Raw genomic sequence first — 19,626 nt, forward strand, 5'->3', positions numbered from 1 at the left:
TCATAAGTTGAGGACTACCTGTATGTTAACTGAAAAACAAATATTTGTTGGCATGCAGCTGGAGACGATGCAACATCAACAATGACAAAAATATATCTGATAAAACTCTTTTCTGAATTGCCAAGGTAAATGTACAAGGAGAATGAAATTGTTGAATCACGTTATTGTCATATGTTAGACAATATTGTCTTCTTGTCAAACAACAGAAAGTCAAATAAGAAATCAAACATTTGTTCCATTCCTTTAAGGAAAAAGTGGTATAATCTCCTGATAGTTTTAACATTTTATATTTTAATATTTTATTTATACAGCACCCAGTTTCTCTCTGCAATGGAGATGGGTTTTTTTCAAAATTTGATAAATAAATAAAATAAATACTCTCCCTACATTTTTCAATGAATCACCAGCACCTGGTTCTCCTTTACTGAATTAAAATAATACCCTAAAGGCATACTCATGCACATTTAATTGTTGAATTGAAGAATGCCGTTTATGCTACAGCAGCATATAGAAATCCTTGTTTTATTTTTGTACTGTTATCATGGTTCCTGAATCAGCATTCGCGAGTTGTGACATGATGTTCAAGTCATTTAAAATCATATCTTATTATGCAGACACATCATCTAAGAAATGTAGAAAAGCCTGAGAGAATCCCTCTAGCAATTTAATATTTAATGAATAAGTATACAGAGAAAGAGGGAGAAAAGAGAAGGAAAAAAACATAGATCATTAAATAGACATTGTTTCCCAACTGCCACGTAATAGACTGAATTTTCAAGATTGAGTATTAAATTTTCTGGCACATTTCATATTATTGATGAGTTAAAAATACATTTCTCCAAAGCTTGCCCATAGGATTTAGGATAACCATTAATGCAAAGAGAATCTAAAACTGCAAAGCCTAGTTATGTATATTAATTTCAACTAGGATTAAGGATGAAGGATATTTTTTCATAATCTCTAGTGTCAAAAGATCATGCAATGAAATGTATTTAACACTTATAATCTGGATTGACATGAACTAAATTTCTAAAAGTTATTTAGATTTGAGTTAGGCTTCTGTCTTATGCACACTAATATGAAGAAGAGGAATGATTTCATTTGAACTGCAGTTTGATGTGATTTGCTTTGTTCAGAACAATATTCCAAGGACTAGAACATAATTATTTATCAGATTCTGAGTTTCACTGAATATGACAGCATCAGCTAAAAATGTCTATAATGATGTATGTTATATAATACAATACATTTCAAAATGGAGGCCTTATGAGAACATCATATTCTTGAAAACTGTCTGCCCTTTGAAATAGCCCAGACAAGAAACACCAACCATGAGTACATTACCATTATGGTGGGGTTATAGTAACAAAATCTTACAAGTCTGAAAATATTTCTTCTCTCCATTATTTTTATTTCCCAGAAAACTTGAGAAGGGTCCCTTTTGAAATGCTTCCGACATCCTTTTTCTTTCTGTGGGCTGATAGTTTTTTAGGCTGTCTCCCAAGGTCTTTCTCAGAATCCATTGCAGTAACTTAATAACTAACTTAATAAGACTATGTATTCAAAATACATCTGCAAAATATTATGTGTGTTTTGAATGTATTTGAAAATGTAAATAAAACGTTTAAGAATCATGAGACACATTTTCAAGTTGCAACAGGAATTGGTAGATTTCATTATAATTCAAGGCAAGTTAGACACTGAAGTGATAAGCTTAATCAGATCATATAGTTAGATTTTTCATGTCTTGGTATTCCCCATTGTTTATTACTCCTCCTTATTTTGTCTGTGTCTGATGCCGGGTATATTAATCATGCAGTTTGCTTATAATCATGCTTTGCTTATAACCACACATTATGTATCTATTTTATTTATGTTACTGTGATAGAGACAATGAGCTTTAAAATAATTTAAAAGTAGAAAGGCATATATTTCTGACAGAGCTGTAACTATAATGTCCAGATGCATGATTCTGATTCTACCAGTCTTAGAGAAGGCAGAGTATCCAATTTGCTTTGAGACTGCATTTCTTTGCTTCCAAAGGATTTCTGGCTATATAATGTACAACCTCAAGGATGATAAGCAAGGCTTATAATATCCACCGGTTGGTGTAAAGAAGTCCAATTCATTCTGCAATCATGCATAGCCTTATTGTAAGACCATCTGTAATGGAATGTGGGAATGACCTCTAGAGACAGGAAGGAAAGTCAGAGACAGGGCCATAGGCACTAAAAAATGTTTCAGGCCACAGAAGTGGGGGGGGAAGCATGACAAACTTATCAAAAGAGATTCTCATAGTTTTCTGGAGGGTTAAAGGAAAAAAGGGGAGAAATACATTCAGTCTCGGAAGATTCTGTTAATGTAGACTTACAGTAAAGATGGTCCAAGTGCCCTTGGTTGTGTTTCTTATCTGGATGACCACACAGAGCTAACATCATCGTTCTCATAGGATATGCTTGAGCAAACTCATGGAAATAACCACATCCCTATTCAGGATATAGTGTAAAGAAAAGTCTGCAAGCTCTATTCAAGATTGCAATTCAGCAATGATGCATCCTATTAATATAAAAATTAAAATCAAGCCTGGAAAAGGCACAGAAGAAAGGCAATATTCACTAGGAGAAGTTGAATGCATGAGCAGAAAGAATAAAGATTTTACTAAGTGGGATTTAGAGCCTGTGAAGCAAAAGTACCAGAACTGGTCTGGGCATGGTGTGCTTGGGATTGCATCCCAAATAGTAAGCAAAGGCAAAATATATAACTGGATTTTATTTAATTGATGCTTAAATTTAATAAACATTAAATCAATGACTGTTCTCCACCTATTGCATCAAAGTAAAAACATCCGTAGTAGTAACATTTAACTTATTCCAAAGAAATCATCATAAAAGTCACAGGATTTTGAGTCCAATAGTTTTCTTCTTTGGGAATTATAGTTACAAGCCAGGAAATGGAATGGGAAGAACTTTCTTTCTTTCTTTCTTTCTTTCTTTCTTTCTTTCTTTCTTTCTTTCTTTCTTTCTTTCTTTCTTTCTTTCTTTCTTTCTTTCTTTCTTTCTTTCTTTCTTTCTTAGTGCAACCCACTTTGATACCAATTCCATTGTTAAACTAAGTGAGGGAAAGCCAAAAGGAACACAATTCTTATGTTATATACTACCCGATAATGTTAATTGATAGAAGGTATTGAATTCTTCCACTGACTAGACAGTGCAGAATGGTCCTAAAAAACAGGCTCCTGAGAGAAGGAGACACTTTTGCAGAAGCCCAGAGTTGCCGGTAGATGCTGATCTGACTTTCGAATCAACCTGGCTTTGCCACCAACAGAATAGATGATGGTCCATCAGATTGTCCCCACCCGAACTGAGTTGGTATAAGGAGGCAGTCACTATAAGATTACTCAGCTAAGGACCACTTTAGGTCACCTTGGTTACGGACTTAGGATCAGATAAAGGTAGTAACATGAGGAAAGAAGAGGAGACTGGGATATTTTTCTTTCATCCTTAAGTGAGAAAAGGCTAGTAGGAGCCTGCAGGAAGGCACACGAGTCTAGAATGTTAAAAACTATCATTTGATCCAAAGTTATGAATTGCTTGGGTGGGAGGGCTTATCTGTCTGTGAGTGTCACAATATAAATGAAATTATTGAAAGAGTCATGTAGTCTGTGTAAATGAATAAGATGGGCCATACCAGCCCAGCTGTATGGTGTTTCCAAACAAACACTGCAGTTTTGATTGTAATCTCAGATCAGTACAAAGTAGTTTCTTTGAATGAGGCCGAATTTTGCTATGCTGTGTGTAAAATTAGGCAAACTTTAACTCCTCACTGATAATCATCACCAGCCTCAATATGTTATTCTGTCTGCGTTTTAGTTCTGTTTTTTACTATTATCGTTGTTTTGAATGCTTTTGTTTCTGCTGCTGGTCCATGGCCATAGGACTGATTGATTGATTGTATTCAGTTTGCAAGAGCTATGCACAGCTTCATTCTCACAGCCCCAATGACCTTTTTATACTGTATTTGCCCCATTAAATTCCCTATCTCCCAGAAGAGCATTGTCTCAAAGTCTAATTGACTAGCCTCATTGGATAGGATTTAAGGGCAAAAACTGTTGTGTAGGCAGTTCTTTGTAGGCATTGAGTGAGACAGAAGGTTCAAAACAGCAACATGCTTTATTGAAGGTCAGAACTAACAGAAGCAACAAGGGAGCTGCTGTGCAGCTATTTATACGACTGGCCGATACGCAGCAACCAAAAGGTTTGAAGCAATGGTTTCCTGGCTTAGCCGGCTGGAGACAACCAGTCTGGGCCAGCTAGTAACCATTACAAGTATACACGTTGTCAAGGTAAAAACCACCTTTGTAGAGGGCGACGGACCGTGCTTCAGAGAATGCATGATACACTTGCAGGAAGGCAAGAAAAACACGACGCATAATCTTACTAAATACCTTTTACTTACAAAAATATAAAAACTAAATATATATTATACAGAGCTAGCTGGGCTACATCCTAACGTAACAGACAGTAACAGCAAAGAGAAAAAAACAATACAGATAACAACCCAGAACTTTCTCTAGACATGCGCACTAAACAGACTGAAACCATAACATAGCTAGTCATATGGGATTCACTATGGTTACCAGATACGTTATCACAACAGGTGCAGAGAGCAAGGGAAATGTACAGTTAGAAATGAACTTTTCTGACGAACAAAAAAAAAACGTGCAGTGACATTCCCCTTCTTTCGTCAGCAAAGTGAAGACTCAAGTAAGGCACATCTTCTCACGCAGATACTCATGCTGGGCTGTAGGAAGTGGTTTGTTCAGCATGTCAGCAATTTGATCACATGTAGGCACATACTGTAACGTCACAAAACCTTGTTTAACCAGTTGCCTTATGTTTTGATATCGGATGTCAATGTGTCTGGACCTTGAACCTGTAAAACGTGTTTCAGAAATATAAACCACAGATTCATTATCTTCCATTACTGTGATTGGTCGAATCGGATGTGTCCAGATATCTGTGATTAAAACATCAAACCAGGTTAAAGAATTGCATGCATCAGACACACAAGCATACTCAGCTTCTGTAGAGGAACAAGAAACAAGATTCTGTTTACGCACATGCCAGTAAACAGGACATCCATTTAAAAACATCATGTAACCTGATGTACTTTTCCGTGACTTCTTATCACTCGCCCAATCTGAATCTGCAAAACAACATAACTCTGCATAGTCAGTATGTGTGGGTTCCAACAACAACTTCATGTCTTTGGTGTGTTTTAGATACCTCAATAACTTTTTAACACATGTCCAATGAAACTGTTTTGCCTTGCCTACGTGTCGTGATAAAAGATTAACACTAAGTGCAATGTCGGGTCTAGTCCAACTACTAATATACAGCAGCGACCCAATGACTGAGCGATATAGTGTTTGATCTTCGAACTCAGGACTTGGTTCATGTGCCAAAATATGAAAGTCAGTTTGCATGGGTATACTCACAGGCTTAGCGTCCTCCATGTTACAGTGATGTAACAGTTGTTCAATCTTCTCTTCTTGTGTGAGACTAAACCCCTTCTGAGTTTTGGCAATTTGAACACCTAAATAAGTGCTAATACATCCTAAACACTTCAACGTGAAAAACGTTTGTAAAACTTTAGCAAAAACCTCACTCATCTGCTTATTTGGACCAATATAAACAATATCATCGACATAAACAAGAATTATCTCATACCTATTACCGGATCTTTTAGTAAACACGCATTCATCTGTTTCGGACTTAATAAAGCCCATTGAATTTAGTTTGCCAGAAAGACATAAGTACCACATTAAACCAGACTGTTTCAGACCATAAAGACTTTTGTGTAGAAACCAGGTATCCCCTTCTTGCTGTCGGAAACCTGGAGGACCTTTGACATAAATTTCTTCATCAAGATCAGCGTGTAGATAAGCCGTTTCAACGTCGAACTGGAAAACCTCTAGGCCAAGGATAGTTGCAGTGGCTAATGCAATTTTCACACTTTCAGTCCGCACTGTGGGTGAGTATGTATTTGTATAGTCCTCAGGATAACGTTGAGCGAAACCCTGGGCTACGAGTCTGGCCTTGTACAACGACTCACCATTCGGCTTCTTTTTAATTCTGTAGACCCATCGAGTACCAATAACTGTCTTGTTTGCTGGAGGGCTTGCAGGCGTAAACACTTGAAGCTTCTTTAGACTGTCCATTTCAGCCTGCATTGCCTCAAACCATTTATCTTGTTCTGATTCAGGAAGATGTTTGATCTGTGTGAACTTCTCAGGTGGAAGTGTAACATTACAAATCAAAGGTACAGGTGTTTTTGTTACTTGCCACGAATAACGTTTTGGAGGGATTCCCTTTGTGGACCTCTTGGAACGTCTCGGGCCAACCGTCCATTCTTCTTCCGTGTCGTCCTCGTCTTCATCATCGTCGCCAGCAGCAACATCAGCGGCTTGCGAAGACGGAACAGTAGGTTGAGAAGAACTCGTGGAAGGAACATTCGCCTGTGAATCTTGATCATCAGGTTGCGTGGCATCAGCAATATCATCTCTAGGAAAATAAACTCCAGGATCGTTAGAATGAATCCTGGACCAGTCAGCATCTTCCTCAAAAGTAGCAGATTGTGAAATCACAATAACATGATGAGAGTCAATGTATTTGCTCCATTTTGAATTATCATCAATGCCCATAAATCTCATCCTTTTTGCTGCAGGACCCCCTTTCTTTCTTTGGGCCAAAGGAATATTCACCATAGCATAGGAACCAAAAATATGGAGATGGGAGAGATCAGGCTTGTGTCCATACAACATGAAATAAGGGGTCTGATTTATCACACTACTCCAAGTACGGTTGATGATATGGTTAGCATATTTGATAGCATCACCCCAGTATGGAAGACTGAGGTTAGCATCTTCAATGTTGACCTCGAATTGGGTATAGACAAGACTAGCAAAGTCTTTAAAGATCTGAAAGGTCTCAGATTTTTCTTTCATAGGATAGACATATCCATATCTAGAATAATTGTCAACGATTGTCAAGAAATATCTTTTACCACCAAGTGTTGGTGCAAAAGGACCCACTATGTCAGTGTGTACCAAATCAAAAATGCGTGTTGACAGGCGTGTAGCGCGTTTTGGGATTGCTGCTGCTTTGGATTTGGCTTTCTTGCAGACAGCACAGTCCAAAAACACCTTACACCCCTTTAGATCCAAACCTCTTGCGAACTCTGGCATCTTCTTCAGAACACGGAAACTGGCATGACCCAATCTTCTGTGCCACTTATGGATACACCTGGAATGCAAAGGTTTACCTGTTAGTGCATTCTCAACATTAGCATTTTTGTTAGGAACCCCAGGCTTGCTGTGAGCAACCTGTGTCTTTTTTGTCTTTTTATCATTATTAGGAACCTTTGGAGTAGCAACAGGATCTCTCTCTGGGACGTCTCTCTCTGGGCCTGTGCTTTTTGGAACGTGTATACTTGCCTGCTCTTGCTGCTTAGGCTTTGGTTTTAAGTAATAAACACCACCAATCAACACGGTTTCAGCAACAATATCTCCGTCTTTGACTATATAACTTGCTTTTTCAAGATGGTGGACCTGAAAATGAGAAAACCTAGACAAATGACTCTGACTAAGCAAATTACTACTGGCAGACGGAACGTAGTAAACATCTGGAATGAGAGCACCGAGCTCTTCAATATAAACAGTTCCTTTTCCCATAACCTGAACAGGATGATTGGAAAAAGAATAAAGTTCACGAAGTTCAGGTTCAGGCTCGTGCATCTCTGTGTAAAGCTCTTTTCTGTAGGTAACATGTAATGCTGCTCCGCTGTCCAAAGTCCAAAGAAGTCGTCTGTCGTACTCTGGTTGAGGCTGTGGATCGTTGGTCACAACTAATGTGACAAGTGGAGCTTGTGGATCACGCCTGGAACCACGACCACGACTTTGTCGTCCGCCTCTACCTCTGCCTCCTCTGGAATCTGGTCCTCTGGGCTGGTATGTGACGGGCGCTGGAACTCGTTGGGGACAATCCCGGGTGGCATGTCCCACACGATTGCAGATGTAGCATCTTGGCATCCTTGGAACGTAGGTCCTTCCACGGAAGGCACGCCTCGCTGAAGCTCTTAATGCAGGTGGTTCCCTTAAATGTGGTGCAGCTTGCATAACTGCCTCTTCTTCGGCTAAGATCCTGCATACATGATCCACTGTGCGTTGAGCAATAGGCACTTGATTGATCTTGGAAATAGCATCTTTCCACTCATGATTCAAAGAATTGATGATAATGCTGATCATTTGAAAATCATCAATAGGATAGCCTTTTTCACCCAGTTCTTTTCTAATACCTTTCATTTTAGTCAAATGTGCTCCAATATGTTCACCAGGTTTTAATCTGGAACCATGGAACTCAGACAAAAGCAAACATGTAGACTCAATTGATGTAGGCCGATAACATGTTTCTAACTGAGTCCAAATTTGTTGGGCAGTTGCATCTTGTGAAAACGTGAGCTGCAATTCAGTGTCCATTGACATCAATAATGTTGTGCATGCTCTATTATCCAAGTCCCATATGTCAGGAGTCCATGGCTGGGCAGGAGGATTAAACACCATCATGTGAGTACCTTCTCTGCGTAACAAAAGTCCAACCTCACTGACCCATGCCCTGTAATTCTGTCCTGACTTCTTTAATTTTGAATCACCAGCCAGTGGTACAATGTAAGGTGTTTGATGAGGAATATACAATTGAGGTACTGGCTGTGCAGGTTGTGCAATCCGACCATAACCTGCAGGGGGCACCAGTGGCGTCTGTGCCTGGACATGCGGCAGTTGCATTGAAGCTGCCGGTAGTCTTGGTGCTGGCTGTGACTGTCTTTGAGCTGCTATTCTACCCTGGCCAGCAGGAGGCGCTGGCGCTGGGGCTGGTGCATTAGCATAATCTGCAGATGACACTGGCCTTCGCATATAAGAACCCGGTGGCAATTGCATGTGGGTTAAATATGGCTGTGCTCTGCCAGGTAGAGGGACTTGCATAGAAGCAATATTAACAGGAGAAGCAATAGTAACAGGAATCCTAGCACCATCAGGGGCTGGAGCCTCAGATAACGGCAGAAATCTTGTATCTCTGAGCAAAGACTCCTCCATAGACAATTGCGAGAGTGAGAGCTCCAATTCATGTCTTAATGCAGCTTCACCAGTAGATGGTGCTATAACATTTGCTTCAGGCATCACTGTGGCTCTGTATGTCCTTTGGGACAGCCCATAATCATGTGACATAGGAGCCTCCGGTTCCCATTCGTCTTGCATGACACTCAATGATGGGCGTGACTTTGGCTTTGGGAAAGAAGGAGGCAATATGGCTTCTCCTTGTGGGTGTGGCAATATGGCCGGTTCATGCTCATAATTCCTCTCATATTGCTGAACCATTGACACATATTCCTTTGCCTGCTGCAAACGCCTTTCAAAAACCCCAATTTGTTCACAGTAGCCTTGCATAGCCCTATCTCGCATAGTTTGCTTGGGGCTTGAAGGAGCAGAAGGAATTTTCTTTGGCTGAACTTTAGGTTTCGCTCCAAGCCTTTGAAATTCATCTTGAGCCCCTGGAGTGTGAACATTTCCAAAAGCAGCTGCCAGGGAGCTTGGAAAGGTAGAAAAAGGAGTGACTGACCTTGCATCGTTGACAGGAGCAGGTGCGTCTTCTCCAAGGCGTGTGGCCGAAGCTATCGGAGTTCTTAAGGTCGAAGGGAGATGCCCAACAGAAAGACTCCTGGCCTCCCGTTTCAGCCGTGGCTTCCTTCCTGACATGTTTCAGCAGTTAATCACCGCTGCCTCACTAGCACTAACTAACTGATAACAGCCGCAGAAACATGCATCTCCAAAAACATAAATCAAACCATCCTCTGCTACCAAAATGTCAAGGTAAAAACCACCTTTGTAGAGGGCGACGGACCGTGCTTCAGAGAATGCATGATACACTTGCAGGAAGGCAAGAAAAACACGACGCATAATCTTACTAAATACCTTTTACTTACAAAAATATAAAAACTAAATATATATTATACAGAGCTAGCTGGGCTACATCCTAACGTAACAGACAGTAACAGCAAAGAGAAAAAAACAATACAGATAACAACCCAGAACTTTCTCTAGACATGCGCACTAAACAGACTGAAACCATAACATAGCTAGTCATATGGGATTCACTATGGTTACCAGATACGTTATCACAACAGGTGCAGAGAGCAAGGGAAATGTACAGTTAGAAATGAACTTTTCTGACGAACAAAAGAAAAACGTGCAGTGACACACGTGAACTAGCATTAGCAATTGAACTCAAGCAATTAGCAAGCAGTGCAACACAAGCAAACACTTACAACATATACAAAAACCCAATACATTACAAAAACCTAGAACCCCTTAAGTCAAATAAGAAGGAATTGCAACAAATCAGATTTTCATTTTGAAGTGAATGAAGACATGCATTGTATTATCAAAAGGAGGGAGGGGGCAGGCCTTATAAGACCTTCCAGGCTAGAGTCTCAAATGATCTAACTTTACCACTGGTTAGCCATCTCTGGTCTGTGGTAAGAACTGTAAGAACCACTTGCTTCCCAGCAGAGATGGCTCCTGCAGGTTTGATAACACAGTCTTTGCCAAGCCAAGGAGCAGAGGCAGCTTTTGTCAGCAAACCCCAGAAAGACAGCAGCCAGCCATGCAGACCAGGATGGTCAAGGCACAAGGTCATACTCTCTGTAGAAGTCAAGTGCCAAGCCTCAACTATTTCCATTTTGCCCAGATTTGTCTTCTGTTGCACCACAGTCCTTAAATAGAATTCCTACCTGTCTCTCTAATAATATTTATGGGTCTCTCTTACTACTTTTGGACTCAGGAAAGGACAATGCTATTTTCCCTCCATTTACCACTTCAATAGTATTGAAGAAGAATGAGGTGTCCTGATGGTGCCCCATCTTTGAAGCAGATGTCCAAGGGCCTTGCACAGGAAGAACCACAAACAAAATAGATCTAGTACATTTTGAGGAAATGTATATTTCCAACAAAAGTCATCATGAATGGAGCCTTCACTCCACATCTTTTTTTGTGGTCCTCCAAGCTCCCCTTTCCCACAAACACTGAAAATTGGTGGCTGTACGCCTCTTGCTATCTTGAAATAGGAATAATTAAGTCACCACCTCTTCCAGTCAATCAATTCACCTTTTAATGGCTGAACCATTCTTCTTCCTTTCCTCCAGCCACCAGCCACTACCTCCCACAGTCCCAAGAAGCCCTACAAGTCTCTTCTTCAAGCCATTAAGCAATAGAAAGAAGTTACAACATTACATTGCAGGAGGTCCAACTTAACAACTGGGTTTAAATTCCTGCTACGGCATGGCTTGCTTGTTGTTGTTGTTAGCTGCGAAGTCGTGTCCGACCCATCGCGACCCTATGGACAACATTCCTCCAGGCCTTCCTGTCCTCTACCATCTTCTGGAGTCCATTTAAGCTCACGCCTACTGCTTCAGTGACTCCATCCAGCCACCTCATTCTCTGTCGTCCCCTTCTTCTATTGCCCTCGATCTTTCCCAGCATTAGGCTCTTCTCCAGTGAGTCCTTCCTTCTCATTAGGTGGCCAAAGTATTTGAGTTTTAGCTTCAGGATCTGGCCTTCTAAAGAGCAGTCAGGATTGATCTCCTCTAGGACTGACCGGTTTGATCGCCTTGCAGTCCAAGGGACTCGCAGGAGTCTTCTCCAGCACCATAGTTCAAAGGCCTCAATTCTTTGGCGCTCAGCCTTTCTTATGGTCCAACTTTCACAGCCATACATTGCAACTGGGAAGACCATAGCCTTGACTATACGCACTTTTGTTGACAGGGTGATGTCTCTGCTTTTTAGTGTGCTGTCTAGATTTGCCATGGCTTTCCTCCCAAGGAGCAAGCGTCTTTTAATTTCTTGGCTACAGTCCTCATCTGCAGTGATCTTGGAGCCCAGGAAAATAAAATCTGTCACTACCTCCATTTCTTCCCCATCTATTTGCCAGGAATTGAGAGGGCCAGATGCCATGATCTTGGTTTTCTTAATGTTAAGTTTCAACCCAAGTTTTGCACTCTCCTTCTTCACCTGCAACAAGAGGCTCTTTAGTTCTTCTTCACTTTCTGCCATTAGAGTGGTATCATCTGCGTATCTTAGGTTGTTGATATTTCTTCCGGCAATCTTAATTCCAACTTTTGATTCATCTAGCCCTGCCTTTCTCATGATGTGCTCTGCATATAAGTTAAATAGGCAGGGCGACAGTATACAGCCTTGCCGGACTCCTTTCCCAATTTTGAACCAATCAGTGGTTCCGTGTCCAGTTCTCACTGTTGCTTCTTGACCCGCATATAGGTTTCTCAAGGGACAAATAAGATGGTCTGGTACTCCCATCTCTTTAAGAACTTGCCACAGTTTGTTATGATCCACACAATCAAAGGCTTTAGCATAGTCAATGAAGCAGAAGTAGATGTTTTTCTGGAACTCTCTAGCTTTCTCCATGATCCAGCGTATGTTGGCAATTTGATCTCTAGTTCCTCTGCCTCTTCGAAATCCTGCCTGTACTTCTGGTAGTTCTCGATCCACATACTGCTGAAGTCTAGCTTGTAGGATTTTAAGCATGACTTTGCTAGCATGAGAAATGAGTGGAATGGTGCGATAGTTTGAACATTCTTTGGCATTGCCTTTTTTTGGAATTGGAATGTAAACTGATCTTTTCCAATCCTGTGGCCACTGTTGAGTTTTCCAAATTTGCTGGCAAATTGAGTGTAGCACTTTTACTGCATTGTCTTTTAAGATTTTGAATAGCTCAGCTGGAATACTGTCACCTCCACTAGCTTTGTTGTTGCTCAGCTTTTCTAAGGCCCACTTCACTTCACATTCTAGGATGTCTGGCTCGAGGTCAGTGACCACCTCATTGTGATTATCAGGGACGTTAAGCTCATTCTTGTATAGTTCTTCTGTGTAATTTTGCCACCTCTTCTTAATCTCTTCTGCCTCTGTTAGGTCCCTGCCATTTTGGTCCTTTATCATGCCCATTTTTGCATTAAACGTTCCCTTCATCTCTCCAATTTTCTTGAAAAGATCTCTGGTCCTCCCTATTCTATTGTTTTCTTCTATTTCTTTGCACTGTTCATTTAAGAAGGCATTCTTATCTCTTCTAGCTATTCTCTGGAATTCTGCATTCAATTGGGCGTATCTTTCTTTTTCTCCCTTGCCTTTCGCTTCCCTCCTTTTCTCAGCTATTTGCAAAGCTTCCTCAGACAGCCATTTTGCTTTCTTGCATTTCTTTTTCTTTGGGATGGTTTTGGTTGCTACCTGTTGTACAATGTCGCGAACCTCTGTCCATAGTTCTTCAGGCACTCTGTCTATCAGATCTAATTCCTTAAATCTATTTGTCACCTCTACTGTATATTCGACAGGGATATGATTTAATTCATACCTGAGTGGCCTAGTGCTTTTCCCTACTTTCTTCAGTTTAAGCCTAAACTTTGCAAGGAGAAGCTCATGGTCTGAGCCACAGTCAGCTCCTGGTCTTGTTTTTACTGACTGTATAGAGCTTCTCCATCTTTGGCTGCAGAGCATATAGTCAATCTGATTTCTGTGTTGACCGTCTGGTGATGTCCATGTGTAGAGCCGTCTCTTGGGTTGTTGGAAAAGAGTGTTTGCTATGACCATCGTATTCTCTTGACAAAATTCTATCAGCCTGTGCCCTGCTTCATTTTGTACTCCAAAGCCAAACTTGCCTGTTATTCCAGTTATCTTTTGGCTTCCTACTTTAGCATTCCAAACCCCCATGATGATAAGGACATCGTTTTTTGGTGTTAGTTCTATAAGGTGCTGTAGGGCTTCATAGAACCGGTCAATTTCATCCTCTTCGGCACTGGTGGTTGGGGCATAGACTTGGACTACTGTGATATTGAATGGTTTGCCTTGGATTCGAACTGAGATCATTCTGTCATTTTGAGGATTGTATCCCAGTAATGCTTTTCCTACTCTTTTATTGACTATGAAGGCTACTCCATTTCTTCTGAGGGATTCTTGCCCACAGTAGTATACCTGATGGTCATCTGAATTAAATTCACCCATTCCTGTCCATTTTAGTTCACTGATGCCTAAGATGTCGATGTTCAGTCTTGTCATCTCTTGTTTGACCACGTCCAGCTTTCCTTGATTCATGGATCTTACATTCCAGGTTCCTATGGAGAAAAAATCTTTACAGCATCGGACTTTCCTTTCACCACCAGACACATCCACAGCTGAGAGTCCTTTCGGCTTTGGCCCAGTCGCTTCATTCTTTTTGGCGCTACTAGTACTAGCCCTCTGCTCTTCCCCAGTAGCATATTGGACGCCTTCCGACCTGAGGGGCTCATCTTCCAGCGTCATATCGTTTTGCCTTTTGGTACTGTCCATAGGGTTTTCATGGCAAAGATACTGGAGTGGGTTGCCATTTCCTTCTCCAGTGGATCACGTTTTGTCAGAACTCTCTGCTATGACCTTTCCGTCTTGGGTGGCCCTGCACGGCATAGCTCATAGCTTCATTGAATTACGCAAGCCCCTTCGCCACGACAAGGCAGTAATCCATGAAGGGGAGGCAGTAATCCATGAAGGGGGGCTTGCTTAAACTATAGTAAATTAATAAGCCACAATTGATTGATTTCATTAAACCATAAACCATGTTTTTATAAACCACGATGAAGGGGATTTCAAAATAAGCATAGGTGAGACCAAATAAAACCTCACTTTTTACACCAGCCACAAATGTGTACTTATTCTCTATAGAAATGACACTCCTATAGGGGAGAAAATTTCTGCAAGTCTGTGTAAAAAATTGTCAGCTCTGCTCCGCTCAGCAAACATCTGTCTTTAATGTTGAAAGTGTGTAATTTTTCCTGCCAGTTGGAAATTCCCAGTAGGAAATATTCTCTGATTCTGCAATTTTGCATTTGTTATTATTAATTCTGCCAGACTTATGAAATAATCAAATAAAATTCATATAAATATCCTCCCTGACTACATCGTTCTGAATAGTTGGTTCATCTTTCACCCTTGCCATCTCATAAATTCATCATATTTGTGTTTGGAAAACATTATTCCCTCTAATGAAAACAAGAAGTGGATAAAAAATCAAACCAGTAAATGGAATTATTGAACAGTACACTGAATGATTTGTATGCAATTTCAAGTTTGTGTAGGACCTGAGGTGAAATCTATGCAAGGAGACCTCAGAGACAGTCCAACACATAGAGGCAGGGTGTAAGATGCAAGCAGGAACAGCACACACTGAATGGCACAACCAAGTAGCTGGCATTGTGCACAGGAACAACTGCACATTATATGGGCTAGACCAGAGGTGTCAAACTACTGGCCCACGGGCTGGATGTGTCACGCAGAAGCTGCGCCCACCTTATTGCCGGCAATGGCAAAACAGTCCCAATACGTTGCGTGATGTCGCGTGTTTGACATGTATGGGCTATACCCTCTGAAGTTCAGATAGGAGATTCCATAGAAGTCATGGACAATAACAGAGCCAGGATTCTGTAGGACCTTTAGATCCAGATGGACAGATCCAGACCAATCAATCATACATTGTAGACAAGAACCAGAAAACAGTGGTGGTGATAGATATAGTGGTGCCAAGTGATAGTAACATAAAGAAGAAGGAATAGGAGAAGCTGGAGAAGTACTAGGGCCTGACAGACGAACTAGAGCACAGGTGTCAAACTCGTGACGTCATGTGACGTGTCACATCACATTTTTCCCCCATTGCCAGCAGTGGGGTGGGCACGGTTTTGGCATGACGCATCTGGCCTGCGGGCCAACAGTTTGACACCCCTGAACTAGAGTGATTGTGCAAAGTAAAGGCTAGAGTGGTCACAGTGATGCCATAGGAGCACTCAGGGCTGTTACTCCTAAGCTGGGAGAATGGCTCCAACAGATCCCTGGAACTACATCAGAACATCTGATACATTGGTGGGAACAGCTAGCACATTGCGCAGAACCTTCAAACCCCCAGACCTCTATAAATTAAATTTAAAATATATTATTATAATATACTATTAGCTCTTTTTTCTAGAACCAACAGAATGTTCAGCTGTTATAAATCATAATCATGTTATTTGCTCACATTAATTATTTGTGAATGTTTGTGTCTCGCATTTCTATTTCACTGTTTCAATTTTTTTATTGTCCATTGTTGACTTCAAATTCCAAAATCATTGCACATAAAAACTCTTGCTGTTATTGTATAATGAAACTAATGGTAAGCACATTCTTGTGAAATAATTATAATAAGTATATAATGGACTCTAATCTCTACTCCTAAGGAGACATCCCAGAAAGCAAAATTTGCTCCCTTTTCTCTCATTCAAAGTGGCAGAAAGAGGACTAGATAAAGTTGTAAGGGTTTGCTGAACAAGAATGTTCATGTTGGCAAATTTTCAGATTCCTCCCCTATCTGAGTTAATGTTTGGTTTAGCTTTGCAATTTTATTGCTGCCAGCTCACTCGTCGCCCTCAAAATGCGGAGTGAGAGACTCCTAGAAACTCTTCACTGCCAGGAAAGGCAACCACAAAAATAGTTGCTCTCAGGACTCTGTAAGCAGAGGAGAGAAACCACAGATTTGTTCCTTCTTGGAACAAGAGGAAAGGACACTGGGTCACCCCAAATGTGACTGGGCATTTGTGTCATGCTGCAGGTGGGAAAGAAGACATGACCACAGGAAATACCGGTAATTGGTTTGCCAAGCAAGAGACATTCTCTGTTGCAATATTCTCATACAAACCTACTGAAATCAATTACTTTGCTCGCATAAACAGGCAGGGAAATTTTAGCCTTACAGGAGCAACAAGGCCATCATGTTAAATGACAGGTTGTCAAAAAGTCTATCTCAGACTTTTTCCTCATTGTATGAGCCAAAAAATGGAGAACGCCACTGAATTATTGACCAGACCTGAATTTTAGAAGTTTTGGTTCAGAGGCATCTAAAGGCTATTTGGGTTAATCTTCTCTTAGGCATTTTAACTGTAAATCTGCACCAGTTGGAAACATTGTAAGGTGCCTTTTTAGATTTTTTTTTGTTTGTGTGCACCTTTGAGTTTCCACAGATTTCTTGGCAAGATTTTGAGTGATTTGGCATTACCTGATTCCTAGGGCTGAGAGAGAATGATTTTTTTTATTTAAAAGTTTTACAATACATTTTATTTTTAACAAACAAAACACAACCCCACCCCACCCCCTTCCCACTCCCCAACCCTCCCCAGCCCCTCCCTCCCTTCCCCCTCCCCCCTCCCCGACTTCTCAGAGCTAAGTACAGGGTATAAGAATACAATCATAATCTACCTTATGCAAACAATCATAAACTATTAAAACTATCGCACTTTAACTCATATAAATTAACTCCAAACAGTATAAATATCACATCAATAATTATTCAAATTCTGGATAATACTTTTTAGTCCCATATTTACTCCACAGTATCTCTCTGTTGCAAATAGTCTTTCAAGTACACTAAAGTCTTTGCCATATCCTCCAAGTTGGGAACTTTTACAGTCCATTCTTCTATAATCGGCAGTTCTTCCTTCTTCCAATATTGCCCTACTAAAAGTCTTGCTGCCATAGTTAAATTCAACATCCGCTTGATATCCACAACAATAGTGTCAATAAAAATACCCAATAAAAACAATTACAGACAAAACAAATTTACATCAATCATTAAAAAACCAATTTTCTATTCTTTCCACCTGGTCTTTAATTTTCCATACTAAAACCAAGTTTATACAATCTTTCCTTCTCTTAATATATTATACAGCTTCAAGTACCATACATTACTTTCCAAACTTAAAATTTTTTATATGTAATCACATCATTTTTATATTTTCTATTACGTGTTTCATTATTGGCCATAAAAGTAGCTTACAAGTTAACTTTCATCTATACTTTTTCCCAAACTCGCAACAGAGCATGTCATAAAATATATACCTTAAACACATTATCCACCTTCTTATCACACAATAGATATACATACCAACCAAATAGCAAATCATGACCTTCAAAATTTCAGTAGGCACTACAATTCTTCCCAATTAAGTTTTCATAATTATCTTAAAATTAAAACAACATAAAATATTACAAAACATAATTATTTTATATAACACTACATTTGAGGGTGAAAAATATATCCCCAAATATTTAACCCTTTTAACAATTTCAATTCCCGTTTACTCTTCTAAAACCACCTTTTATGATCCTTATTGCATTATTATCTCCTTCAGTTCTACAACTAAATCTTCAGGCTCGTCTCATTCGTCTAGAAGCAGCACGCCTCCTCCAATTTCTGGCCTCCTCCAGTGACACTGAAATTTGATCCACTCCTGTAACTTTCTCATCTGTCTGCATTGTTCCTTCAGCACCTTGTAGATTCTCTCTGTGTCGTTGAGACTCTCTCTCACCTTTCTTCTTTGTAGATTCCAAAAGTGGTATGGGGGCTGCTTTTAAAACATTACTGTAAAAATCACGTGCCTGAATCACCGTAGTAAGACAATGCCTCATACCTTCATAGGTCACCACCATACCCACTGGTATCTCCCATCTGAACTTGATATCACGTCATCTTAATTCTTGTGTGAAAAAAGCAAATTCCTTCCTTCTACTTAAAATTCTTGGAGGGGGGCTTCCGGTGGCGACGCGACGCCGAAGACAGCCGTTTTCGGGCTGCCCGCTCCGCAGCTGTGTTTTTCCATCGTAAACAGCGCCGATCAGCTGTTTAGATGGATTTGAAGCCCCCTCCTCGGGAGAAGAGGAGGGGGTGAGGCCCCAGGTAGGGGTTGAGCTCTCCAGGGCCGCCTGAGCTGAGAGTTTGGGCGGCTGAAGGATTGAGCCCCCCCCGAAGCCTGGGTTGCTCCGAGCTGCGCAGCGCCCCTGCTCCGGGATTTATGGAGCAGAGCCAGGCGTTAGCAACCACCCCTGCCAAAAGGAAATACTTTTGATTATCAAGATGCAGGCAGAGCGGTACAGGAGGTCAAGGTGATGTGGACTCTTATCTTTACTCTCTAGCTCAATGGATTTTATAGCTTTAAAGTGAAAGTGCGCAATAAGTGAAAGTGGGGGAAGATGGCGGCTAAAACTTCTAAAGCTCTTCGGAGTGCGGGGTCTTCCCTGGTGCAACAGACCTCATTGCAAGCTTTGCTTCCTCCTGCACCTCCTCCGGCATTGACGTTTAAGGATTTACAAGATGCTCTTGGAAAGCATTCACAATTGATGTCTGACATGATGGATGAAAAGCTGAAAAAGTTGGAGGAGAAACTGGAGAAGAAGATGGAAGAGAAGTTTAGAGCAATGAGGGTGGACATGTTGTCTATGATTGAATCTGTAGCTGAATGTGTGCAACAGCTGGATGAAAAAGTGAAGGATCTCAGTCAAAAGAACTCTATATTAGAAGCAAAGGTATCAGAAAATGAAAATATAAGGGATAAAATGGACGGAGAATTGAGCCTTGCTCAGTATCATCAGATGCAGTATGCTATTAGAATCAGGGGTTTAAAGGAGAACTGTAAAGAAGATTTAAAGCAGCTTATTTCTGAGGCTCTGGAAGGGGT

This window comes from Vipera berus (genome assembly GCF_964194415.1).
Source record: "Vipera berus genome assembly, chromosome: 4".
In the NCBI taxonomy this organism is placed as follows: domain Eukaryota; kingdom Metazoa; phylum Chordata; class Lepidosauria; order Squamata; family Viperidae; genus Vipera; species Vipera berus.